The 27,988-nt window shown below is 40.9% G+C and overlaps 1 long non-coding RNA gene across 2 annotated transcripts; it reads left to right on the top strand.

Moving 5' to 3' along the window:
- Nucleotides 1–262: 262 nt before the first annotated feature.
- Nucleotides 263–27,988, top strand: LOC109499098. Of its 2 annotated transcripts, none has more exons than XR_002156234.3 (2): nucleotides 263–828; nucleotides 27,660–27,988. It is a non-coding gene; the product is annotated as an uncharacterized LOC109499098 (long non-coding RNA). The 2 variants fall into 2 exon arrangements; XR_002156233.3 differs by lacking the exon at nucleotides 263–828 and adding an exon at nucleotides 27,011–27,430.

Genomic DNA, 27,988 nt, shown 5'->3' with positions numbered 1-27,988 from the left:
GAAGGGTGTGCATTGTATCTGCCAGGTAAATTGGGACCGCAGGATATGTGATCAGATCCCTTATCTCTGTTAAAGAATAGTTTCGTTATGAAATCATGACTTTTATACAAGTATACAATGGAGACATAGCAAAGGTTTATTTAGCTAATTAATGAGATAATCTGTAAGCTGTTGGAACTAGTTCAAAGGAGGATTTGAAAAACACATATTGGTCATGAGAAATGCTGAAGTAAAGTTATAAATTGGTTAATGTCCATAAGACAATAGTCAATTGAATCGCCACCTGAAAATATTTGCATTTTTATGGACGACAATTGTTTGCGTTACTATCACTATTAGGCACGGATATATTGACGGTATATAGTACACAGTATTTATGCAACGTTTTAAGAAGTTCAAAGACCATGAAAGGGGAGTTAATGTAGAAAGGTGTGCTAAACGGGGCACCTAATGTTCATTTTTACCCCTTTCAAAATCTTTTAAATTTTTTCATGACACTTTCCACATTATGCAACAGTGAATCATATCATTTAGGTCAGATTAAGTATCTTAGAAATGTCGCTTCTCTTCATATTCACGATGAATGACTATGAACAAATGGTCATAGAATTATAGAACTGATTTCTAAAGGAAATCCATGGATCCAACCAACTGTATGGATGGAGATTATAATCATCATCCAGAAGATGAAAAGAAAAGTGCCCAGGGATTTTGCTTGATGGACTGACATTCAAAGGGACGTGCAGAGAAATGTCAGTTTGAATAAGACTGCCTTCATGTTTACCTGGCTACTGTTTCCGGCTGTACCTTAGAAGAGTCTTTGAAGCGGTAAGTGAGACCTGGGCATAAACACTCAGAGCATCATGACTCCCAAACTACCCCAGATCAGTTGTGACATCCACTCCCTGCCAAATTTGTCTGATAGCTACCACCCATACTTTCTGCTTCCCTAGGGAGGAGGAGGTTAAATATTAGGCATTGAAAGTGAAAGGGAAGATGGGGCGCCTGGGTGGCTCAGTCCGTTGAGCGTCCGACTTCAGTGCAGGTCACGATCTCGTAGTCCGTGAGTTCGATCCCCGCGTCGGGTTCTGTGCCGACGGCTCCGAGCCTGGAGCCTGTTTGGGATTCTGTGTCTCCCTCTCTCCCTGACCTTCCCCCGTTCATGCTCTGTTTCTCTCTGTCTCAAAAATAAATAAACATTTAAAAAAATTGAAAAAAAGAAAGTGAAAGGGGAAAAAAAATAAGGAAAGAATATCAGGAACTACCACCACTCTGTCCTCCGCAATTTCACCTCACACCACTTCCAACTATCCAACTATCCGTCCGACTGTACTTTTCTTCCAACCCTCTACGTGATCTCCTCTCCGTAGTTTCAAATTGGGACTTGCACCTTAATCGCGAATTTGCAATCATGCTGTTCCCTGGGAATATCATCTCCTCCCTGTCTGCCTGTCACTTTTTTACGCATGCCTCCTAACTTAGTTAAAATTCCACCTGCTGCATGATGCCATGTTCTGAGCCCTCAGAACATCCCCTTGCTATTATGTGACTGTAAATTCTTTGCAGTAAGAGCTTATTCAAGTTTGCCTCACTTTGTATGTACCCAACAGAGTACTTGAAACACAAAGGATGATTTATGACTAAGACTATTAAAATAACTAGCAGTATATTAATGACTAACAGAATACATGAATAGATAGGGGAATGAATGAATGAATGAATGAATGAATGAATAGAATGATTTAAAAATATATGCAAATGCCTGTTTTCTTTCTTCGGTATGTAAGTTCCGGGGTTTGTTGGTAAGTCACCTGCAGAGTTAGGACAATGAGGAAGACTTCAAATTCACCTTTTTCTCCACTTGAAACCTTGAAACACACCTGTTTCTTGAATTGCGGTGTATTTAGTCTTTTAAAGTACCTTAGGAATGAGATTCAGTCACGCACATCAAAAACTTGAATCCTTGAAACCAGAAAGGCTCATATACTCAAAAATTCATCCAGGGGATGGAAAAAAAAAAACCCCACAACACCCCTCTAGAAGATTAATATCTTAGTGTCTACAACTGTTATTACTTCATTAGGTTCGCGAGAAGAAGCATAAATTCTTTTGTCTAGTTTATCATTTTATCATCAAAGTAACTTCTGACAGGTGCATGGCTTTAGAAGTCTCTTATTTGTATGTTATAGGACAGGTGGGGATTTTATACTGGAGTCTTGAAGTTTAGATTAATTCTGGTAATTAAAGGTGAAAAGTTTCTGGTTTCATAAAGTAAGCCCCAAACCACACGACTGTACCAGTACGTACCGAATTGATCTGAAGTAAATCTGAGTTTTTGTTCCAGGGATGACAATGGGAAATGCGTAGGTAGATGCCTTCAAGCCCTTTTCTGAAACAAGGTTCCACAATTTGCGAGCACTGATAAGTTAATTTCCAAATATTCAAGCGCTTATCCAAAACTTTCCAAACTACCTTTTCAACTTGTTCATGCATGCACACAAGTTCTCAGCAGAATGGTGTAAACAATCTACCCTTTGTCTTCTCTTCTTTACTCAACCTTCTCCCCAAATATATTATTGAGTGCCTCCTTGGAACCTGTCATATGTGTCTTATTTCAAGGTCTTAGTATCCTTTGGGACAGATTATTAATTTAGGAACTGTGAGCACAATTCCAAATTTGCATTAATGTATATATAACTTTTGCATACATGTTAACATTTCTGTGTGAATGCTTTAATGTAAGTTGTATATTATATTATTTTGGCTACAGAAGTGCTATGAAAACAAAACCAAGAGGAAAACTGCTTGGAAAATATGCTATAGTTTAAAAACAAATAGTTCTGATACAGCATTTAAGAGTTGTTGTTGTTGTTTTTTTAATGAAACTTTATAAACTATGGACTTTACAGAACAGTCTTAAATGTGAAAGATAGAGATAAGAACTGAGTGGGAGGGTCAGTTCTAGAAATGACAGCCAGGACATAGTTGAAGGCTAAAGGTATTAGAAATTATAGAGAGGCAAAATGTTGAGAGAGGTGATTGATTTAAACTAAGTTGAAATATGGAGGTGTCCAGACCCTTATAAAAAGGGATTGAATTTTGATTTACTAGTGGTTCAAACTTCACATAGTTTACATAAAGTGGCAATCAGGGAAGTTTGACTTAGGATCACTAACCATACAGAAAACATTTCAAACCCATAAAAAAGTTCCTACAATAAAGAAGCCGTTACTGGGTAGAAGTTTGATGAAAGTTATATACTTTAGAGGTGGACTGAGGCTAAGCATTCAAGACGCACACTAATATCGACCTTGCCCCCCCCCCCCCAACTTGAGTGTGTGGTACACGTTTTTGGAAGCCACTAATTTATTTTGAAATTTTTGTTTGGGCAGAAAAATGTATATTTGATTTATGTAACAAGACCATAGTATGACTTCTGTTGTCTCCTTTTCCCTGGCCCTTAAAATGATTTCCTTTGGGAAAGAAATCATCTGGGATTCCATACCCTCCAACACTGAAAAGGCGAAGGTTTTATTTAACTGCCCTAGAACTTACCATTGCAAGATGGGGGTATTTAGCTCAAGTGGTGTGAAAAGGTCTTAAATTATTCTGGCAATTGAGTTTTTATCCTTTTGTTCTATATTGTAAAATCCTTTAATGGCTAAACACACCCACAAGCTTGGACTTTAGACCCTACGAGCAGCAGGGGGGAGATGTACAATTGCTGTAACATTGGCTCCCAAGTGGATGGAATCCGGTAGGCTTTCTGGAGTTCATGCATATGCTAAAAGGGCGAGTTGAATTCATCAGAATGGTGAGATTCAGGGGGGCCAAACTCATAGGTCTCAAAAAGAAGATGGGGGGAGAGCAGGATTAAGAACATTGAAAACTAAAATAAAAGAGAATCAAGTACTCCCCTAAGTTTCTCTCACGCTAAATGGGGCCAAATGCCAATATTTTGATTTCCCAGCATCCGTATCAAGTTACTTTAGAGACAAGGAAATGTGTCTGACTCGCAACCCCAGATGGATGGTCAGCTGACCTCCTGGGCCATTCATCATCGGGATGGGGGAGTGAGTTCACTTCTCTGCACTTCAGCTAACAGCCCCTGAAAGGTTGCAACACAAGACTTGCAACTGAATATCTGGCTGATTCTAGTCATCAGGGCAAACCCTGAAACTTTGGCCACTATACTCTCTGATAATGTGTAAGTCACTTGACCTCTCTGTACATTTAAGCTTATTATATTTCATTTTTTAGTAAGTAATGAGAAGTCTTAAAATCACGCCCTGTCAGAATTCTCTTCCTTTAGGGTAGGTGACAGTGTTAGGGGAATAAGATTCACCCAAACAGATTCCTAGGTACCCTTCAGCGTAAATAAGAAATGTGATTCATGGGGTTTTCTAAGCTCTTTCTACTCTAAGTATCTTACACAGACCAGCAGAAGATTCTTAGAAATTCAGAGTCTCAGGTCCTGTCCCAAGCCTACTGATTTGGAATCTATTTTAACCTAACAACAGATCATTTAAATGTATATTAAAATCTGGGAAGCACTGATGTAACATGTACTATGTATAACTCACCACAATGCAACATTTAAAATGCTTCTGTATTCATCCTTAAAACATTACTGGATATATATATATATATATATATATATATATATATATATATATATATTTTTTTTTTTTTTTTTTGCACAAGAACACAATATTTTAAATTTCAGCTTCTGAGACTCGTGACAGCATGGTCTTTTCTTAATTATCTCCACATATCTGGAATCTTCTGAGCAACCATGACATAGCAGGAACTCAAGTAATGTTTATGGAATTAATTTAGGATATAAATTTAAAGTGAAATATGCTTACATCTAAATTTTAGTAACTTCCTTCTATTACATTTTTAAAAATACATTAAAATAATAATGCTAGGGGCACCTGGGTGGCTCAGTCGTTTAAGCGTCTAACTTCCTTCTATTACATTTTTAAAAATACATTAAAATAATAATGCTAGGGGCACCTGGGTGGCTCAGTCGTTTAAGCGTCTGACTTCGGCTCAGGTCACAATCTCACGGTCCGTGAGTTCAAGCCCCGCGTCGGGCTCTGGGCTGATGGCTCAGAGCCTGGAGCCTGCTTCCGATTCTGTGTCTCCCTCGCTCTCTGCCCCTCCCCCATTCATGCTCTGTCTCTCTCTGTCTCAAAAATAAATAAACGTTAAAAAAATAAAAAAATAATAATGCTAAAAATACAACATTAACAATCTTAGCCCTCATTTAGTCTACGGCTAATCCAGTAGACTACGAAAACGAATTTTCTCTGTGTAACAGTTAAAGATGTGTGGGAAACATCAAACACTATCACCTCCTGCTTCTCCATAGTCAGTAGATAAAAGTCACTCTAAAAGTACTGCTAAGAAGAGGCTAGCCTTTGCCTGCTAGGGGAGTAGAGGAGGGTTTTGTTTTTCACCTTTCGCCAAAGCCAAGGATGTGAGTGGAAGGGGCATCAAATCTCAAACGAAGAGTAGAGAACCAGCAAAACTGAAAACTTGCATTGTGTTATCTGATAGATGTCTGCTTAGTTATGAAACCAGATGTCCTGCCCCTTCCCAGGGAGAAGGGAGAAGAAAACCAGGGGAGGTGGGTGTCGAGGGACCATTAGGGGAAAAGAGCTTGAGACCCAATAACTCTCAGCACCTATGGACTCTGTTGCCTCTCCGTTGCCACCTCTCTCCTCCTTGTCCACCCCAATCTCTGCCACTCACACCCACAGATTTTTCTGATTTGTCCGAATTCCAGAACATGAGTCTGTATATGGCTGTAGATCAGATATAGCCAACTAGAAGAGATGAGATCATGGGCTATTGATTTTTATGGACCTCTGTTACATGATGGGAAATGGTTACACATTTTAGGAATATGTCCTGGTGTCACTGGCAAGGAGGTAACTTGAAGACAAGATGTGAAAGAAGGTAAAAATGCCATGGGCATGAGCATCTCCCCGACTGGATACATCAGAACCACCCCAGGACTCAAGATGATCATAAGCTGAGATGTTGGAGTATCAGGCCTCACCAACAAAGGAAGCCACTCCAACCATACCCAACTGTTTCTCCTTCTTTGCATTTCTTTTTCCTTACCATGATGGAACCCATCCTTGAAAGAGAGCAAAAAGAAGAGATGCTTTGTAGCTTGTCCAAGTCCAGTTCACCTCCAGGTCACTATTAACCACCATGCTGGACTATAGTGTGGAAAAAGGGAAGAGCTTGCCATGGGGAATAAGGGAGACCCTGTAAAATGAACAGGGCAGATCTTGAATCCCAAGGAAAGATTGATCTACTAGCTTAGAGGGGCTGAAAAGTTAAGGAATATGTCAATAAGAAGTTAAAGTAGCTGCTATGTAGCATGAAGGGAGATTCTGTATAACACAGTGGAAGAATGGTCATCAGAAAAAAAAAATCACATACCCACCTCAACAGTTGATATCAAAAAGTCTGCTTACAATAATATTCTACAACCTGATTGTTCTGGCTTACGAATGGGATCAATATTTATTGTACATCCCAACATCATCGTGCTTCCTAGAAATTGTGCTGTCTTCTCTTTGGGGACGGTGGACTGTGTAATCAGATTCATCAAGGCAAAAATAGTTTTAGACCTAATAAAAGATTCCAACACCAGAAAAACGTGACTTGGTATCTCCAGGCTGCCCCACGACTGAGAGGAGATATCAATCTTTTCAGCTACCTGAGCCCCGGCAACACTTTTATAAATAGTTGGGGGGTGCCTGGGTGGCGCAGACGGTTGAACGTCCGACTTCAGCCAGGTCGCGATCTCGCGGTCCGTGAGTTCGAGCCCCGCGTCGGGCTCTGGGCTGATGGCTCAGAGCCTGGAGCCTGCTTCCGATTCTGTGTCTCCCTCTCTCTCTGCCCCTCCCCCGTTCATGCTCTGTCTCTCTCTGTCCCAAAAAAAAATAAATAAACGTTGAAAAAAAAAATAAATAGTTGGGATACGGTCTTTCTCATGAGAGTTAAAAGCTATGTTTTTAACATTTGGAAAGAATTCATAGCACCCAGTAATAGTAACGAAATTGACAAGGAAACAAGATTCTGTAAACACACCAAAATGAGTACCACAAAGTCCTTAAGATTAAGGTTTTTTAAAATAAATCTTTGCTCATTTTAAAATTATGAAAGAGGAAAAGAGGCTACACATTTCCTCTCTATATCCCAATCCTGGTGGGAATCGAGATTAGAACTTCCCTTTGAGTTGTCCAAGGTGACTAGAATAGCATAAGTTTTATCTAGAAATGGCCAAATACACAGACATTGCCATCCTTGTATGGGAATGCCCGCTGTCAGTAGTAAAATCATTTTCATTTGATTCTGTGAAACCACTTAATCCACAGCCTATTTAAAATCGCACAATCTCGAAGAGCTGTAATTAGTTTTCTAACAGCTCTTCCTCCTGCCACTTTGCAAATCAGGCTGGGAGTCCAACTTTTAATACAGACATGTCACTAATTAGCACTGCCCAAAACCAAGTCGAATAGGGCCATAATGAATGCGCGACAATTGGGGAATGGAGTCCATTTCTCCATTTGAAACTTGGAAGCAATCCATTTTAATCTGTATGCAAAGGTCGGCTTTTGAAGGAATAATTGTACTTTGTTTTGGTCCATCTGGATTGGGCTATAAATATGCCTTCCAGGTTTTATAACATTAAGTTACACAGACAGCACTCAATGTCAGAGTAATGTTCAAGAAGTCCTATATGGGTGATTAACTTGAGAACATTCATCAAATCGGTACCCTGATCTTAGGGGGAAAAAGGCATTTTTAAATCTAGAAGTGATTTCAGGGCTCTTGGTTTTGGTGAATGAGATGAATTCATTTTTAAAAAGTTCCAAGTGCTTTTTGTTCTCCCTGATAATTAAGCCTAATAAAATAAGCACATTTTTCTTGTTTCTTAAACATATGCATATTTTTCTATGCCAGGAATTACCTTGAAGTATTAGAGTAACAATAACAAAAAAAAAACACACACACACAAAAAAAAAACAAACAAAAAAAACTCCCCTTGTGGTCCCATCGTTTAAGCCCCACATACCAACCTTCCGTGATTATTTTGTACATTGTAATCTTGCATATGTTTTTGCAGGATTTTACAAAATGCTTCAAAAACATTTGAGGTTTGGGATTTCCACTTGTTACTATTTATGGTTTCAGTGTTCACATACCATTGATTTTTTTTTTCCCTCTCCCTCTTCGACCCTAAATGTCAATTGTAATCTAAATTAATTTGCAGTTGGAGTTGGCAAGATGGAAACCTCAGTTCATGTGGGGAAACCACAGGCAAAGCAGAAGATGTTAAGTGTAGTTCTTGGTCCATCCTAATATTTATGGCTTCCCTCTTCAACTACCCAAAAGCCAATTAGATACTTGTCATTGTCATTTGGGAAGCATATTAAAACAAACAAACAAACAAACAACAAAAAAAAAACAAGACTGATGCATAATTTGACTTCATCTTTAGAAATATTATGTCCAAGGTCACCTGGGTGCCTCATTCAGCTGAGCGTGGGACTCTTGATTTCGGTTCAGGGCATGATGTCATGTTTTGTGGGATCAAACCCCACATCAGGCTCTGTGCTGACAGCATGAAGCCTGCTTGGGACTCTCTCTCTCCCTTGCTATGCCACTCTTTCGCTTGTGCTCTTTCTCTCTTGAAATGAATAAATAAACATTTTTTGTAAAAAAGGAATATTATGTCCAGAGTTTTCATAGAAAGAAAATTGTGACAGATTCCTCATCGGTCAACGCATAAAAACCAATTTTGGCAAAAAGCAAAATCTGTAGCTTTACTCTAAGTGAAATGCGGGTCAAATGTTCAGAGTCTCAGTGGGTAGATCACACACTTTAGACATCTTGTATCTCAAAGTCATGGCAGAGTAGTGTAGTGCAGTATAGTGTGGACGATACTCAGTAAACAGGTTGCAAACCATGTGAAAGAAATATAATAGATGGAAATAAAAGGTGTCTGTCTTTTCAAATCCAGACATGTAGCGCACACGAAGCCGCTGTAAACTGACATCACACAATATATACCGAATCCAAGGGAGATGCTTGGACTAAGAGAGGAAGTCTGGGTGTGGCACACTTTGTTGTCAGACAATTGAGGAAGGATTTGTAATATGCCCCAGAGCACGTAGAGAGCAAATATGCTGTAAGCATGACAAGGCTCGAGTTGTGGGTTCAATAAAGAAGATTGGGGAATATAAACAAGAGCAATATAAAGTCTTTAGGTAAATGAGATTGGGGTGACGCAATAGAAAAGTAGGCACGTCATCATCCCGGAGAAGGTAGAACAAAGAGAGAGAACAAAGGGGATCAGACGCAGATCAGACAAGGAGATGAGCTTCCTGAAACTTTGAATCCTGTACAGAAGCCCAGTCCTTACAATGGGAACCTCCTGCCCATCCCCTCACTCTATCTGAATTCAGTTTGCTTTAGACCCTGAGAAAACCCTGCAGGCCTGAATTGCTTTTAAGATGGCAGTATTGTTGTTATGGTCAAGTCCTGAGTGGTGAAACCTAGGCAAAGCAGTTAAAGGCTTTCATAAACAAATCCCATTTATTTACTCATAAGTTTGCAGAATGCTGTCAGGGAACCACTCACCAGGTAACATGCCACGTCTTCTCAGGTGCTTCATAACACCTGCTAAGGAAACGTGCTGGGCTGGACGCAGCCGCCATTTTGGATCTCCACTGGGTGGACACCTGAAGGTCTGGGCAAAGGCTCCTTAGCCTTCCCTGCATCCCTGTGTGTCTGTATACTGGTAGAGGAAAGCTCGATTAGTCAGGAAGCATCTTACCTCCCTTTCCATGATCATCAGTGGCTCCTGAAACATTTGCATCATGGGACCACATTGTTTCTTATAAATAAATTTCTTTGAGAAGCATTTTACTGGCCTCGTGAGAGTCTTTGCAAAATATGGTCTAAAATAGTCTAATGAGAGCCACACTATTTACATCTTATTTTTTTTTAATTAAGCCTAAATATCTGAATATGTTTTCTTTAATTTATATGAGTTCTAGAGTGTGAACATAGATTTTAGTCTATTTTAGTCTATTGGGGTGCCTGGGTGGCTTCGTTGGTTAAGCACCTGACTTCAGTTCAGGTCATGATTCACAGTCCCGGAGTTCGAGCCCCGTGTCAGCCTCTGTGCCTACAGCTCAGAGCCTGGAGCCTGCTTCAGATTCTGTGTCTCCCTCTCTCTCTCTGAACCTCCCCTGCTCGCACACTGTCGCTCTCAAAAATAAAATAAAATAAAATAAAATAAAATAAAATAAAATAAAATAATCTAGAGAACACTGTAAAATGAAGAGGGTTTTCATGTTTCTTAAATGAAGAGTGTGGTGTCTCTCGTGATCAGATGGGGGTTCCCAAATGTGAGACAACATTGGGTGGAAGCAGGAGGCCTGGGTGCTGAAAAAATTCACAAGAGGCAGAAAAAAGGAGATAGAAGTTTACTGAATATACCACAAGGGAGTTGTGGGCAGGGCAGCGGGGAAGCTGTCTGCAAGGAAGAAATGAGTGGGAGATGTATTAAAGGGGAAATGGGAACAAGTATGAGGGCCTATGGAATTTTCCATTTTTGGTAACTGTACCTGCTTGCACGTATCCCGTTGGTTAGTTAGGGCATATGGATATTTTGCAGTGAGTTGCCTCATGGGCCTGTTTCACCAGGGGGTTGCTGTGGGCCATTTTGACTTGATCAAGTTTCCACTGCTCAAGCCTGTTGTCTACAACCAGCCTCTACAAGGACAACAATTCCCTTGAGGACCTCAGGGTACAATACAGAGTTGCTGATATTCTGCAGTTTACATGGTACAGTCTATACGGACACCTATTCTATTCTATTCTATTCTATTCTATTCTATTCTATTCTATTCCATTCCATTCTATTCTTTTTCTGCATTTCCAATCCTACTGTCTCCTCTCCACAGAAATACACCTTAAAATACTTAAAATATGTCCTTCCTGTCCAAATACTATTGGTTTGTTTTGAAAGTTGGTATATTTTTCAAAATACTTCTTGGCTGCCCTAGTTTTGTACCCTTGGTGTGATGCACAAATCCAATCTCGCTTCTTTTGATCAACGTTGTGTTTTTGAGATCTATTCATGTTGACACATATGAATTCAGTCCATTGCATCTAATTGCTATATATTATTCCCTAATAAAATCTTTCAATTTGTTTTTTGCTCTCCTTATTTCCTCATGTCTTACGTCTCATTTTATTTTTTCTTTCCAACTCGATGGACACAATATATTTTTTTTAATTTTTAGTTTGTCTGTTTTCTCTTCTTTTTCTATTGTGTAATGCAGGGGAAATGTTGTTAGCTGCCGAATGGTAACTAATCTGAATGAGCAGTAACCTTCCAGTACCCCTACAGTTTTCCTGGGGGTGGGATCCAGTAATCGGTGGTCACTCACCACCTCCTACAAATGGAGAGAGGTAGTTTACTTAACCTCTGAGACTCATCAGTAATGGAGACAGTAACCTCACACTGAGGATGAGCCTTCTAATATGCCACACTCGTACTTTCCCGCAGAGAATGGAAAAATTAAAATATCGGCTACATGTAAAAGATCACAGTACAAAAATATCTAATGTGTTGACAAAGACATAACTAAAGTATAAATAACTTGCTTTGGATGTGCACTCGGATAATGTCCAGAGGATGTTCCCTCTTCAAATAGATAGGCACACACTTAAGATAATGAGGCACTCTGTCAAACGCATGCTCTTTGATGCAAAGGCCTTCAGTAGGGCCGTCATTAAAATGACTTTTGATTACACTTTCTGAGGCCATGCCCAATGGCGCAAATGCCATTGCCTTCACTCATGTAAACCCAGCTACAGAGGCTCCACTTAGAGAGACTCTGGAAGCAGAGTTTCTGCCACCCAGGATCCCCAAATGGCTTGTGAAACAGCAGCCCCGGACACATGAGCAGAGGTAGAGGAGGAAGCCTTTTTTGCTTTAACTCTTGTGCTTATCACAGTTCCTGCCACAGAGGCGTCCTGCTCTGTCACATCTGATAGTCCTGTCTTCCTCCCTATAACTGGGTATTTAAGAATATATAGTGGGTCCTCCAGGATTTTCTCTCCTCGGTCTTTACTTAGAGAACTTCTATTCTTATGGATTAGCCACTCACCATGAGGCCAACAGCTCCGACTTTATCCCAAGGTCTGACCTCTCTGTCAGCTTTCACTTGACTCCAGGGGCCTTCTGACTTAGCATTCCGATGGCGGATAAGAATGAGCATGTGAACAACTCGAATCTGTGAGCTTAGAGTCCAAATCCCTCGTCTTGGGCTGTGACTGTTATCTGCACAGCCAGGCAGTCTCAATACCTGAATTTATTTTATCTCTTTGCCCCACTCTCTTGACTAGCGTATCATTAGATCTTGCCCATGTTGGCCTTGAAATGCGTCTCCTGGGCGTGTTTTCTTCATTCTGACCACCGTGTCCTTACACTTGAATGAATGCAATAGATTCCTACACGTTACCCACAATTCTTCCGATCTCACTTTTATTTATTGCCAAAGAAGACGCAAAATGGTTCAGCACTTAGGAATGTGGGCTCTGAGGAGAGATACCTAGATTGCCCTACAGTTTCATTTTTACAAAGCCGCAAAATTTTGAACAAGTTAGTTAACATGTCAACGCCTTTGTTTCTTCATTTATAAAAGGGAGGCGATGATGCTACCTCGTGAGATCATTTGAGAGTTCATTCACATAGCCCAACAGACAGGGAGGAATAATGCATGGTCTGCTCTAGAAATTTACAGATGACGTTTGTGGGACTCTGAGAAAATACACAGAACAGAATTCCACCCTGGTTCCTTCGAAATCCCCTCCCTTGGCATTTAGTGCCTTCCTAAACTGGCTCCATCTTTCATTCAACACCAAAATTTATGCCTTTTTTATTCTGATTCGAATATATTGTTAAAAATCTAAAATAACGGCTGACATTCTCATAGTGTGTTACCGATTTTTTTTTTGGCATATTTTATCTCATTTGATGCTCACTGCCACATGAGCTCATGTTTGGAGCAAAAAGAACCAATTACAGTTAATAAAGGAAGATCTAAGTCTCAAATGGAGGAACCCTTAAGTGTTCCCTTTTTTTTCATACTAGGGCACCCTCTTTTAGCACAAGAAAATTTTAAAATACTTACTATTACAATTTTGAAAAAAAAAAACAACAACATACAGTTAGGAGGACCTCCTAGTGCCCCTATTAGGGTTTTAGAAATTAAATAAGGATGAAGTTTGAGCTTCATCAACTGAACAGTAACTCCCTTTTGCTCTGCGGTGAAATTCACTCAGATAATTCCTATGACCACGAGGTGATACCTCTGTAAGGAAACGAGGAAAGTTGTTTCTCAAAACTTCAAGGAGAAATCTGCAAGAAAATAAAAAAAAAAATGGAAAAGAGAGACCACTGCTGTATTCCAGGATGAGAAGGATAAAAATCACATGCACACAAATAAGATAATTTTGACATAATATATTTATGAGTTTACTGTGTGCCGAGTGCATAAAATATGTTTCTCCCCCCCACCGATTTATTTGGCTGCGTCTTTGATTGCCTCTTTCTATGACAGCTATTTTGAATTCCCTTTCTACATGGAAAATAGAAATGAAATTCAGTCTTCAAAGATGTTTTCACTCTATGTTTCAAGGTTAACTACAAAAGCTTAGTGAAATTTTTAATGCAAAATTGATAATTAGGCTTTCGAAGAAACAAAATGATCAAGAAAACTTTAAAAATGAATAGAAAGGAAAGGTTAGACTCTGGGCATTAGTATATATTTTTTTTAAAAAAGGAGAGTCTCCTAGAACATAGTGTCTATATAGGAATTCTTTGTTTTTAAGTGTATTTACTTATTTTGAGAGAGATAGAGACAGCCTGAGTGGAGGAGGGGCAGAGAGAGAGAGAGAGAGAGAGAGAGAGAGAGAGATTGAAATCCCAAGCAGGTTCCATGCTGCCCACAGAGCCTCATGAACTGTGAGATCATGACCTGAGGTTGAAACCAATAGCTGGACACTTAACTGACTGAGCCACCCACACACTCCTATTTAGGATTTCTTTATAATATAAAGTATGCTATGGTCTCCTAGAAAGATCATCAGAGTAATAGGTCAAAATAGGATTCATAATATATAAGTAAATATAATAGAAATATCACTAGACTGGAAACTGGAACATTATGCCAAGAATTTTCTTTCAAGTAAAATGACTTGAAAAAAAATAGTAAAAAAAATAATTCAAATTGGTACCTCAGTTTACGCAGTAAACCAAAATATATCGCAGCTAAATTTGAGTTAATACGTTTAAAAATAATGAAAAGTTATGTAACTGTTCGATCCACCTTGAAACAATAAAGAAAAGAAAATAATCTGTGATGAAAAGAAAAAAAAATCATATCCCCAAACATTTTCCACATCACAAGCAAAAAGAAAAGAACGGAATGGTGGGGTGTATGTTATGCAATCATGAGAAAGATTTGTTATTTTTATCACAAATATCAGGAATTTTGAAGGGAGCATGGTAGGCTGAATGCATGATCCAATTCTGCTCTGTCCATCAACCCCGCTGAAATGCAAAAATGCTTAGAAAGGCATCAAAAATGCAGAAAACCGTAAGGACCAAAAAGGACAGCAGGTAACAGAATACAAAAGAAGTTAGCAAAACTCCCAAAGTGCAGAGATAACCCAGAGGAAGTTGATAGTTGGCTTAGGAAGGGAGAGTTGGTAGAGAATGTGAGCGGATATGAAGTCATGTGATATAGGAGAGAGCAGGGCAGAGCCCACACCGAAAGTACCAGCAATGAATGACTAACCCATTTCGTGACTGCCTGCTTCCTGGATCGCACATAACCCTTTCCATGGTATAATCCCTCAGTTTGGTGAGGTGCATCCTAAAAACTCCCCACGGTGTTGGCCTCTAAATCAGAGTTGAGTGGGGTTCTGTGATATTTGCATTTAAGTCAAGCTCAATACTCTAACATGTGGGTGCATAACTTGCAAGGAGGTCCTGCTCAGCTGTGTTGGATATTTACAGCATACTAGAAAAATATCACATTTTTATTATTTATTTTACGGTTCTGTTTTACAAGTTGCCAAAAGTCAAGATAAATTAACATTTTTGTTTCCTACGTAAACATCTTCTAGAGGCCCAATATTGTGCTTTGAATTTTGATGGCTCTTAAATCTAGAAATAGAATGCATAATCTTTCCTTTCATGGACATACATTGATCCAAAACAATTTCTATCCTGAGACAGGGTACCCAGAGACAGCTTTATTCTTTCTTTCTTTTTTTTTTTTTCGCTCAAAAGAACTTCATGCGATATTTCAAATTAGAACTAAAATTAACTTATCCCATTTCACTCACACCAGCACTTTTATTAATCTGATGATGTGGAAAGTCTTATGTCCCAATGTTTCTGAGACATCCAGAGAGATGTACATATCAGAAAAAAAAAACCAAGTAGATAGGCACAGATCCCTTACCATGAAAGAAATCCTGCCTTCAGAGATTAAAGCTAGAGATCTTAACTGACTTTGGTAAAACAACATCAAATGCTTCCAGTTAGTTATCCATTATTTTTCACATGGATCACTGAAAACAATTTCAGCCATGTCTTGCCTTTTCAAACAACAAAGGACGGCCAAGGAAAGGACCTAAAGAACAGATCGGGACCATAAACGTTGGCTCTGTGGAGACCACAAGGTAACAAAAGGATATTGTATGCCCGAAATGTCAAACAAAGCACTTATCCGTGAGGGATCCCACACGCACACACGTGAGGGATGCACACACACACACACACACACACCCATCAAAAGAGTGAGAAACAAACATTATGGTATTGTTCGGTTCTCAGAGGGCGGTCCCCCTCATGTGTGTTCTCTGGAGCACAGCTTGTATTTTTAGTTTCTCTCCCAGAACAGAGGGGGGCCCTGGGACAGTAAAGAGTCAGACCTGATTTCTGAGTGTCCTTCGGTCCCAGGGATTTGGACCCCTAAGAGTATCATTCACTTCTCGTCAGTATCAGACATGGCTTCGTAACTGGCCCTGAGCCCGTCCGCCCCCTCCCCCTGTCTTGCTGTCTTTCTCTTTCTTTTGTTCCTACAGATATTGGCTAGCCTTGCAAGCTGTCATGATTTTGCGTCTCGTTTGATCTGAAGGGGAGAAATGTCCTCTTCACATCCAAACTCATCCTTATCATCAGATGGATAGTAGCAATAAGCAACGCTATTTACCCCAAGGCTCCTTCTGGGAACTTCAACAAAGCCATTCCTAAAAAAATAGGTTACACAAAGGCATGTTCAAACCTAACGGTAGATAAGACAGAGCCTGTCCTCTCGGTCTCCCACATACTCCAGTCAGGCAACCTCCACGGGATGCCAACAATGAACGCTAAAACTCTAATACCCCTTTCAGTGGAGACAGTACCCAAAAGTGTTTAATTTTAGTGAAAGAACAGGGTCTACCACTCCTCCTGCTCAATACATCACGTTACAAAAAATGATTTCTATGATCTGGCTATATTCTTAAAAGTAGTTTTGTTTCCAATTTGACATCTAAATGCTTAGTGTATTTTTTTTTTTGCCCTAAAAGATTTCAATGACCTCTTTTCTTCCTTAAGCTGATTTCTGTGTGTTCTTAGGAAAACACCTATTATATCAATAATATATTGCTATAAATTATATGTATTTACTGCGAGCAAATGAAACTAAGTTTATTTGCAACTCACATTATAATTTTACTATGCTTCCTCGCAATGCTTTTCACCATATAATCTTCAGTCCTAACCTGATATTTGTTAGAATTTTCTACTTTAAAAGTAGTCTGACAGTTTAAAGTGCGTTATGTTTTTCGGGCCTAATTGGACTGAAATATGTTTTCACTTTATTGTAGAAATCCACTGTCAAAATTGATCCCAAGTTCAGCGGTGGCTTCTTTCATTGTACCCTGAAGTTGTCCCCAAACTTCAAAACATGTGCTTATTTAGTTGGCCTTTGGGGGGGGGGGCAAGAATCGTACTATCACACTTGAAGGAAGTTATCAAGTGTCATCAACAACTTAATTGAGATCTTAAGCTCGAGTGTCAAGGAGAAATCGTGAACCACCTTTGTTACCCACTTGAAAGCTCTCTTCTAAGGCTCTGAAGATTTATGTGGGACAGGTTAGTATATTGCTCTTACTAATCAGAACTTTGTTCCCTTGGCAACCGGCATACTTTGTTTCCCCCCACACTCGCATTCCTGAATCTCCCCCTCCCCACATGATTTATTTCGCTATCGCAACAGCCTATGGGCACATTACATACTTTAAAACAACACATTAATCTATAGCTTTCCGACCCAGACAGCAGACATCGCCATCCTTCTTGATAACCACCGCTGGCTATTTCAAAGAAAGCATTCCTGGTGGAGGCCACAGTCAAGAAATTGTAGGGGGTGATGTGTCTTTGCACCAAGTCTCCAAACGTAGGCTCAGGCAAACTGCCAGGGGGTGCAAAAGCCACAGCTGCAAATGTTCATTGAAAATGCCCCGTACCAGCCTCTGATGCTCATTTTTGACCACTTATGACTGGCCTCCCCGAGAACAAATGGAAAATACAAAAAATGCATCGTGGGCCATGTTTATTAGAGAGATGGCTCTGATTTCATGACCCTTCCCTTCCTTCCTCCCTTGGGCTGTGCCACACCAGTGAGTGAGGTCTCCTGGCCCATTCCTCTTAGCCCCACGCAACCTTTATATCCAGAGTAAAACATTGCACTAAAAGCTTAGGGTTAATTTTCCAATTTCCATACGTTAATTTGGGGGGAAAAAGTACCTTTCAACTCTTCACCAGGATAAGGGCAAATACAGTTAGTCAGCCCTTAAAGAAAAGCAGATCCAGTCAAACCTCAAAAATTCTTCTCTGTTAGAATTGTTCTTGGACATGTTTTTTTCAGAAGTATCCCGTTACCTAGAATATCAGACGTATATTCAGGGTGGCATACCATCCGCATAAAGCAGGGGTTGATATTGATTGCAACAATACATGACATTTAAGGAAAAACAATTAAGTCATTTTTACCTCGAAGTTTTATTCTCATCCATGGCAGATACAAAGAATAAAAGCCTACGTGCACCGTGATCAATTGATCTCATTCTATTATGATACATACATTTCTAATTTTTTTAACGTTTATTTATTATTGAGAAACAGACAGACACAGAGTGTGAGTAGGGGAGGGGCAGAGAGAGAAGGAGACACAGAATCTGAAGCAGGCTCCAGGCTCTGAGTTGTCAGCCCAGAGCCCGATGCGGGGCTCGAACCCACGAACCCTGAGATCGTGACCTGAGCCGAAGTCGGACTCTCAACCGACTGAGCCACCCAGGTGCCCCAATACATATTTAATTTTAAATGTTTTATTTTGTATATATCTATGTTACGCTACCTGTTATTCTTCACAAAGCACTATATTTTTTAATTAAGCATTTAAATCTGAATTCGTTTATTGTATTTTTTATTTTATTTATTTATTTATTTATTTATTTATTTATTTATTTATTTATTTATTTTTAATTTGTTTTTCAACGTTTCTTTATTTTTGGGACAGAGAGAGACAGAGCATGAACGGGGGAGGGGCAGAGAGAGAGGGAGACACAGAATCGGAAACAGGCTCCAGGTTCTGAGCCATCAACCCAGAGCCTGACGCGGGGCTCGGACTCATGGACCGCGAGATCGTGACCTGGCTGAAGTCGGACGCTTAACCGACTGTGCCACCCAGGCGCCCCATTATTGTATTTTTTAAAAAAATATTTATTTATTTTGAGAGAGACAGAGAGTGTGAGAAGGGGAGGGGCAGAGACAGAGAGAGAGAGTGAATTCCAGTCAGGCTCCGTGCTGTCAGCGTGGAGCCCGACTCGGGGCTCAAATCCACAAACTGTGAGATCGTGACCTGAGCCAAAATCGGGAGTCAGATGCTCCGCCGACTGAGACATCCAGGTGCCTCTGAATTCATTTATTTTCATTACTGAATAAATGGTCCCTAGGTCTGTCTCTGTGATCGTTATAAATAAAATTCACTTCCATAATGATCTAAAACTAGAATCCTAAAATGTTAGGGTTGGGCTACATTGAAGGATGAAGAGCCTTTAACCAGGAATCTAGAAAGTTCTAAATCATGTAAATCTCGATGTAATTCAATTAATTTAAATGCTCATGCAACCTGGATGCATGATCTAACACTTCACCATTAACTCTAGGTGGCTGGTGAGAAATGCTTAAGAAAAATGAGACCCATAATTCACCTAAAGTAATACTAGACCATAAGGAAGTTTTTTTTCTGGCCACACGTACCCTAATTTGTCACTAAGCTCGAAGTGTGGGAACCTTTCTAGCAGCCCAGGGCTGGGCCACCAATTGGCTTAGATGTTTTAGTGTTTAAGTCAATATTTATAGTTTTACTCTGACTACAATTTTCTTTGCATAACTTAGTTTCCTTTATCCAAAACGGGCCGTGTTAGCCCCTTGATACTTTCCTCTGCTATGACCTACGTGGCAAGTTTATCGGACTTTGTATTTTAAAAGACGCAAACTTTGCAGCAAAAGTGCAATAATGGAGAAACATCTTACACCTAAAACTAAAAAAAAAAATAAATAAGTCTGTCTTTGAAATGTGGCATTTGCACCAGAACTGGATTTTCTTAAGTTCTCCGGGGTGAACATGTTCATAACTTATTTTCGATTGGAGAATTGCTCACATGAACAAAAGTGTATAAAAGCATATTCTAGGTGAACAATTAAATGTATTCATAATTTGATGTCTTTCCAAATCTTGGACATTTTGTGTGTGTTACATCTATTCTACACCAGACCAAGTGGTGAAGTGTCTACCTCCTTGAAACTTTCCAAGGCTGGGGTCAAGCTCTGACTGATTTACTATTTACTATCTGAATGGTGTCCAGCAAATCATTTACGGAGTTGCTGGGTATCCGTTTTCCAGCCCTTTCCCCCAAATGCCTTCACCATCCATGTGCTGTTCAGACCAAAAAGAAAGTCATCGTGAGTTCTGTTCTTTCCCTCCTCAACCCCTTGTGGCCCATCTACTGGTTCTTTCTCCAGGCCATACTCTGAACCTGTGCACTTTCCCTTGGCTCACCCCATGGACATCTGCTGGGACTACCAAACCTGTGCACTTTCCCTTGGCTCACCCCATGGACATCTGCTGGGACTACCAAAAAAGTTTCCGAACTCGTCCCTTCTCTTCAATTCTTCCATGCCTTTCCCCATCCCCAAATAATTTCTGCATCCAACGGAAAGAATGACTTTTTTTTTGAGAGAGAGAGAGAGAGAGGACAGGAATGGGAAGAAAGGGGCAGAGGGAGGGAGAGAGAGAGAGAGAGAGAGAGAGAGAGAGAGAGGGAGTCTCAAGCAGGCTACACACCCAGGAAGGGGCACGACTCCGGGCTCGATCCTACGAAGCATGAGATCATGCCCTGGGCCAAAATCAAGGGTTGGATGCTTAACTGACAGAGCCCTCCAAGTGCCCTCAGAGCGAGCTTTGAAAACACCAGATCACAATACTGCCTTTTGGAAGAAATTCCAACATTTTCCCTTTGGATTTAGAATAAAAGTCCAGCCACCTTACGTGGCCCAACTGATCAGGCTCCTGCCCATGTCTCTGCTGTTAGTGTCACTGTTTCCTCCCTGTCTCTTATTAAGTGCCAGTAATATCACTTTGCAGATCCCTTAAACTTGGCAGTTGCTTCTCCCTTGAGGACGTCTCACTTCACTTCCCCACTGCCTGCAATTATCTGAATGCCGGTGTTCACACGGCTGGCTCTTTTCATCCAGGTCTTTGCTCCAAAATCAGAGAGCAGTCCCCTGATCAACCAGTAGAAAGCAATCCTCCCTGGTCTGATGTTATCCCATCACTCAGGTTGATGCTCTGCATAACATCTGGGCTCTGAAACATCATCATTCATATGTTCATTGTATTTACTTAGATATTCATGATCATGTATGTGTGTATATATATATATATATATATATATATATATATATATATGTCTTCCCGCACCTATATGCTGTGTATAATATTATTCATGTGTTGTGTATATTACCCCATGAATCGTTGTGAGATTACTTAACACTGTGGACTCAGGGCCGGGAAATAATAAGCACATCAATATTTTTTAATACATGCAGATTTGGAGTCCTGGTGTCCTCATTTGTAAAATGCCTTATACCGCCCTCTACATCACAGCACGATTTGTAAGGATTAGCGCTGTCTTAGAAGTACTTACTGTAAAGACAAGACAGACATGACTGCAAATTCTACAGATTGGTACAGAGATGCTACAGGAACTATTATGTCTTACTTTGCTAGGTTCTGCTCCTCTCTTAAAAATGTATTCCTATCCTTGGGGCGCCTGGGTGGCTCAGTCGGTTGAGCGTCCGACTTCGGCTCAGGTTGTGATCTCACGGCTCGTGAGCTCGAGACCCACGTCGGGCTCTGTGCTCACAGTTCGGAGGCTGGAGCCTGCTTCGGATTCTGTGTCTCCCTCTCTCTCTGCCCCTAACCCACTCACATTCTGTCTCTCTCTCAAAAATGGATAAACATTAAAAAAAAAAAAAAGTCTTCCTATCCCTAATCCTACTGTCTCTCTTTGTGTAGGTATTTCATGTATAACATTATTTTTATTTTTAAATGTTTATTTATTTACTTTGAGAGAGAGAGAGAGAGAGGAGGAGGGACAGAGAGAGGAAGAGAGAGAATCCCAAGCAGACCGCACACCGCCAACACAGAGCTGGACGCAGGGTTTGGACTCAGGAACCATAAGATCCTGACCTGAGCTGAAACCAAGAGTTGGACACTTAACCAACTGAGCCCCAGGAACCTCAAACTTTATGTTTTTTTTAAGTTTATTTATTAATTTTTGGGGGAGAGAGAGAGAGAGTGAGTGGGGCAAATGCAGAGACAGAGGAAGAGAGAGGATCCCCAGCAGGCTCCAAGCTGTCAGTGCAGAGCCCTGCTAGGCTCATGACCTGAGCCAAAATCAAGAGTCAGACGCTTAACTAACCGAGCCACCAAGGTGCCCCGCACATAACTTTAATGGGGACACACACGATAACAGGTGCACTTTGCAACTCCATGCGCACTGATCTCTCTTGGCTCCTTGTTGGCCAAAGAAAAGCAATTACAGGCGAAGACACAGGCTCCATGACGATTAATTTGGAAGAAAAAATGAACCTTAACACGTGCAATAATAAGGCTACACCCGTAAAGCCACTTCCAGTTTTCAAAATAGTTTCTCACATATCCCCACAAAACACTAAGCATGGACCACCAACCGATGCTGCCTCCGTTGAGTAGTTGACAGGGTTTGACTTCACCATGCGAAGAGGCTTCCTCAGGCTCACCAGGCCCATGGTCTGTGCAGCTGAGACTGGAACCATAGCTGCTGAAACTGACTTTAATTCTTTCCCCTCCACTGCTCCAGCCTTTTCCTTTTCTCATTTTTGATCTTCTACCTTCAATCACCTCTCCTAATTCACCTTCACATTTGGTTAGTGGGCCATTGTCTTTCCCCAGCACCTTTCTTCCTTATTCCCCTCTTTCTTCCTATTACCGGTATTTGATTAGCGGACCCGTGGCCTTCCAGCGGCTTTGTCTTAAATATCTGATCATGCGTTATTACTGTCTTGATTTTCCAATATCATTCGCACCTTTCTTTTCTTCCTCCTCATGGCATTGCTAAAAGATTCTGGGACAAGGGTGGTGTTGCTCAAATGTAAGATTCTTTGTTTGCTAGCCGTGTTTTCTTGACAAGAACCTTAATGAACTGGACTGATATGAGTGTGTTGGGCTATTTGCTCCAGGGATGTGAGCAGAACACATGGGGGTGGCAGGTCCTAATGCAACAATTATCTTCTGTTTTTGTGCCCGGGGTGTGTCAGACACACTCATGTGCACAAGTGATAGCGTAGAAAATATGAGATACAAGCAATTTCAGCATGAGAATCTCATATGGAAATATGAGATTCAAGGAAATTTCATCCCAGCAGAGTAAGACAGAAAAGCAGATGAACAGTCGGATGTTGGTAAAAAGAGTTTAAAAACCGAATCAAATATTTTCAAATATCAGACTCAGATCTAAGGGATTATATACGCAAGATGCTTAGAATTCTAAAGTCTTGACACAAGCACTAAATACCAACAGCCCTGTAAAGGGTAAGAGGGACAGAGAGCTCTGCCTGGCTTCAGAGGTCTAAGGAGAATTAGATTTCAAAAGTAGGAGTAAGTTCCAGATGATCTGATGAAAGGTGGACAGAGAGTCTTATCTACTTACTTCTCAAATCCGAACTCCCCTCGCACAGGCAACCAGCTATTTCTTATGCTGATGTGTAATTAACTTTGTAAATAGCTGCGGATGTGAACAGAAAGTTACACGGGCATAAACATGCTAGAGGTGTTTGGTGGAGAAAACGGGTTCATTGGCCCAGTAAAGGGAGATGAGACAGGTATTGCTAAAGAGCATTAGTGTTTAGACAATATTTTCCCATATATCCGTCCAGTTCGTTTTTGCAACAATCCCCTGCGACAAAAGATATCTGACTTAAAGGTTAGTAGGTAAGATTATATTCTTTATCTGTTAATCAGTAATAGGGGTACCTGCCTGGCTCAGTCGGTCAAGGGTCCGACTCTTGATTTCGGCTCAGATCACGTTCTCAGGGTTGTGGGACCAAGCCCCCGTCAGGCTCTGTGTTGACGGTGTGGAGCCTGCTTGGGATCCTCTCTCTGTCTCTCTCCCCCCCCGCCCCCCGCTCTTTTTGTCCCTCATCTGCTCTCTCTCTCTCTCTTTCTCTCTCTCTCTCTCTCAAAAATAAATAAACTTAAAAAAAATTGAAACATAAAAAAAAAAAGAGGCAGTTGAAGTGTCCTGAGTGGGGAAATGGTACCCTTATGCTGATATGTGTCTGGACCTCCACTCTTACACAAGTACCATTTACTCCTCCGGAGTCACGTGTCTGTACTTGTTGGTTCCTGTCTTCAGCCTAACATCGTTCACCACAGGTCAACAGTAATCACCCAGTATTCCACAGGTGGAATTCAGCCTCCAGCTCTGATTTTATTTCCTCACCTCTGAGCTTTTTCCCATGGTTTCCTCAAAGACCTTCTCTTCTCCCTTCCTTCCTTCCCCCCACCCTCCGCTTCTCCCCTCCTCCCCCCAACCTCACCATCATCCTTTCTTCTTTTTCAGTTCCCTCCTCGTGCACAGAACCCTACCCGATCATCAGGATCCTTAATAAGCATATACAATTCGAGCGAAAACATTCAGGCTGGGTTCCATGTCTCCTTTCCTTTCCATTTGTTTGAGGCATTTTATTTATTGTTCTCTCCCAGACTTGTCTCTAGTTAGCCTCGGGGAGGGGGTAGAGGCCATAATTAATGCTATTAACACTTTCCTTTTTACAACTGAATGGGAAGGAGGTACTCTACAGTAAACATGTGTTTCATTTATGAGAAAAATAGCAGTTATGGGACAAAACCTTGACTTAGGAAAATGTTTCCTCCTGGATCTCTTTAAAACACCTGCTTTCTTAGAGCATGTGAAATATTTTTCATTATGAAATACAATAGCTCACTGATTCTATAGGCAAGATATATCGGTTCTAAGGGTTCCAACATAGATACTGGGTCCTCAGGAAGCCAAACCGGAAGGAGGATCATTGGACCTTCAACAAGTCATTTCAATCACTCAGAAAAATGGAAGTAATAAGTGTGCCCATTACCCAGGGATTGAGAGGATTCAATCAAATAATTTATGTACAGTGCTCAGTGTATTGCCAGCTCACGGTACGAAGCCAGACATTCAGGGGAATATTCCGTTGAAATAAAAGCCACCCAAAAGTTAAGCATTCTCTGTGCATATATAAGTACTAGGATAATATTTTTTCTATATTGAAATTTGACTGCCCATTTCTTCCTTGTGCCCATCATTCCTTTTGCCCTTTTCAAGTAGCAAAGAGGCTGTCTTTATTGTATTGCGCCAGGGAAAACAAAAGACAAGGGAGCTGAGAACAAATATTGGTATTTTGTTTGCTTACTTTTGTGTTGTTTGCACATGGGGGAGGGGGGCACTCCAAGCAGGCACCGAAACTTAGAGCAAAAACAATAAGAACATTCTTGATGTGACAGTTAAATTTCCGTTATAGATCGGTCAGTTTCTCACTTCACCTGCCTCTCTTTCCCCCTGAGCTCAGAGAGGGACTGTGTCTTCTTACCCTGTCATTAGGCATGGCCAGGGACTGATATTTACCACTCTGAAGCCTGGCATATAAAAATGTCCTGGGTGGTCCTCTACTCCGCCTCTACCCCATACCATCCAGCAAGTTGGATGTCGGCAACATGGAAGCTTGTGTTGAAGAAGGCAGTTTGCCCCTGCTGGGAAGCCTGACTCCCTCCCTGGTGTAGAGGCTCCCTTGCTTTTGTGCCCTAACCCCCCTCTCCCTGGTGCAGATCAAATTTGATGTGAATTAGAAGTGACTTCCCATGTATCTTAAGTCGCTGGGGTTTCTAAGTTTGATCGTCACGACTATTGGCATTGTAAGGGGATATACCAAATCTGAATTTTTCCCAGGAGAGCTAAGCAGCTGGGAGTGCACACCACAGAGCATAGAATGTGCTGAGGAGGATGATATTGGTACAGTGGCAAGCTTTGGGACTAGAATTCAACTACGGTTGGTGAGGGAGACGTAGTTTCCTTTTCAACCTGCAGAGTCAAGCACAGGCAGAGGGTTGTAGTGAAATGGCAGAACGTTTGGTTGATCCTAGAGCACAGATGAGCATTTAGTAACTTGCTAGGTTGTAGCCTAAAGATGCTACAATTAATTCCACATGTCCCATGTCCAGCACACTCCTCTATGGTAGAGGACCCATGGCTGGGAACCAAGTGGTGATGGATGGACGGTGCCTGGCTGGCTTCTCTGGGTTACATGCCCTCCAGGGAGGTGGGAGAGAGTGGTTGGAAGTGTCCTATGTCCCGAGTCTGGTGTGAAGGGAGAAGCCTTAGCCAGAAATGGCCTCGTAGAACAGGTGGACAGAATAAAGACTTACCTGTGTGGCAGGAGGGAGTGCTGAACACGGGCTGCAATGCTTAGAAAGTGAATATGGAGAGACACAGCCTTCCAGGCAAAGAGAAGAACAAACTTCTGCTGTGGTGAGAAACTGTTGAGAAAATTTAAAGGGCCCTTTTGTATGATTTTCTTTTGATAAGCCAAATAATTGGGATAAACGTCTTCTCGGGCCTTTTTGTTTCTTTAGATTTCAATAATTAATTGAAGCAATGTTGGAAGTGTTTTAGATTTCATTGAAAAATTGAAGAAGATTCTAGTGCCCTTTTACGTAGTATGTGTTTTTCAGTCAACAGTTTATGGTGTACCTTTCCCCTATTCACCTGAATGGTTATCATCCCAGAAACAGGGACTGGAGATACTTATTCACATACTGAGTAAAACCACAGGCTTGGGCACACTGACAGAGGAAATAGAAAAGTCCCGAAGTTAAGCCAGTATCTGTGGAAGAGAAATCTTGGACCAAGCCCTAAACTTGTGACATGTAGGCTCCTGCAAGTTGCCAGAGGGAAGAGTTGACATAAAGTTGGGCCCTCAGTCAAGATACCTTTGCCTTTATTTAGTAACTCTTGGCGAGTCTGAGTCAGTAGTTACTGGAAAGATTTCCAATGTAAGGCAGAGGTCTGTGCACAAAAGTTAACTATAAACCAAACATCCTTAGTAATATCATCTTGTGCTGCTATATCTCAAAAAAAAAAAAAATCCCACAATTTTTTCCTGATTCATTTAGAAGTAAATTTGTGTCAGGTTAGAAAACAAAATAAAACACTTTTCACGTGTTAAACTGAGAACATGTGGAAATATCATTGTTTAGCACGAGCTTAAATTACAAGCAGGCCTCTCTCTTGGGAAAGGAACTCCAAAAAAATGAGATCTCAAAGAGCAGAGATAAGCTCTGGTAGGGATAAATTCATCCCGAAGGGTAAGTTTGCCGGGTGAGTCCTCTTTCCAGAGAAATCGGAGAGACATTTGGAAGATACTTGTTAGAATTAGGTCGTGGAAGAAAAAGGCAAAGCATGTGTACGCCTAGATTTTGAAAACAAAGAAGAGATTTCTCATTAAAGGGGAAATAAGACACAAAGAGTAGAGCTGCTATCAAAGGAAACAGACTGTATACATTGTCCCTTTGTTCTTAAGAGCCAAAACCTAAATGTCAATCATGTGTGTCCTTCTGGGGGACTGGCCAGAGGGGAAAAGGATTCCTGCTTCACACTGCGGCAGGTAATATTTTGCATATCGCTAATAGGAATGTATTTGTGTGGGTTTTAAACTTGAATTTGTTCACAAGTGCTGTGTTGATTCTTGACTGTGACTTCCCAAAGAGTGTCAGCGGGTTGGCATTGTGAGTGGACAAATGATGAATGAAATATGCAAGCTTCGTAGTGCTGTGCCTGGCGTGGGGTCAGAGATAAATGGTGGTTCTCTTCTTTCTACTCTTATGTTACCCTAGGTGATTTTCCTGAAGTTCCAAATAAAGAGAACGACGGTGGTTTTACAAGGGACCAAAACGAAATTTAAATTCCACTGATTTCCTGTGCTTGGGAAACGATACGAAGACTTCTAAATAAGATATGGTTTGAGCCACTTAGGTTTACGGAGACTTATCCAAGTCGAAGCCCGCCGCATTCAAAATGATGACAGAATGACAAAGAACAGTTCATCCGTAGGCTGAGTGAGTCACACTTTCTCATCACAGAAGCTACTACGTGGGAGTCCATCAGGCATTTGGGGAAATTATACCTACCGCCTACCTGAAGATTTAATAATGAAATGAACTAA

The sequence above is a fragment of the Felis catus genome, chromosome A1 (assembly GCF_018350175.1).
Source record: "Felis catus isolate Fca126 chromosome A1, F.catus_Fca126_mat1.0, whole genome shotgun sequence".
In the NCBI taxonomy this organism is placed as follows: domain Eukaryota; kingdom Metazoa; phylum Chordata; class Mammalia; order Carnivora; family Felidae; genus Felis; species Felis catus.
The sequence above is the reverse complement of the archived record's forward strand: the minus strand, read 5'-3'. Positions and strand labels throughout refer to the sequence as shown.